Consider the following 1,098-nt stretch of genomic DNA (forward strand, 5'->3'; position numbering starts at 1 on the left):
ATAAAATAACGAAAACCAGTTTTTGTTTTGCCATACGCACGCACGCACACACGCACGCACGCGGAAAATTTAAACAGCAAACGAAATAAATTCGATTAAAACCTCCGACACCGCCATCCCCACCACCACCGCCATCAACACCAACATCACCACCACCATCATCTATTACAGTTTAAAGATGCGCGGTAGACACGCATTCACGCACTCACACACTCATTCATTCTCGCATTATACCTAACTTTTTACCTCTGGGGAGTAGGTTTTAGTCATTCTAGCAACTTCGTAGAATCTCATTACGTTCACCCGTACAACCTTTTGTAAAATTTATATATATGTATAAATAATAATGATAATAATAATAACAATAATAATAATAATATCCGGGTGTCGTCGTTTACTCAATTTTTCTTTTTTTCTCCCCATTAAATATATATATCGCGCCGCCGATAAAATCTATTGATTTATCGATTATTTTTCTATTTTTAATATTCGTAATAATAATAATAATAATAATAATAATAATAATAATAATAATAATAATAATAATAATAATAATAATAATAATAATAATAATAATAATAATAATAATAATAATAATAATAATAATAATAATAATAATAATAATAATAATAATAATAATAATAATAATAATAATAATAATAATAATAATAATAATAATAATAATAATAATAATAATATGAGTGATAACAGGCTTAAATGTTATCATTAAAAGGTTACGAATGAGTACGACGTGAAAATAATTTTCTTTTTTGACGTACCCGTCACAGGTACGTTGCGTTGCCACCACCATTTATAGATTTAACAACCATTTTTATCGTGCGTAAAATGCGTGTGGGTAAAAATAAAAGGAAAAAAAAAAAAAAAAAAAGTAGGACGATTTTAATTAACGCCGCGTTTTTTAACAAATAAATAAACATGTCACGAAAAAATTATTATTACCATCATCATCATCATTATTATTATTATTATTATTATTAATTTAATAAAATAATTAATTTTTTTTTTTTTTGTTTTTCTTTTTTGGAAACGATATAAAAAAAAAAAACTCATTCTCGTTCGTTCTTCGTATTTTTTTTT

Source organism: Pediculus humanus, genomic scaffold (genome assembly GCF_000006295.1).
Source record: "Pediculus humanus corporis 1103172108315 genomic scaffold, whole genome shotgun sequence".
Taxonomy (NCBI): domain Eukaryota; kingdom Metazoa; phylum Arthropoda; class Insecta; order Psocodea; family Pediculidae; genus Pediculus; species Pediculus humanus.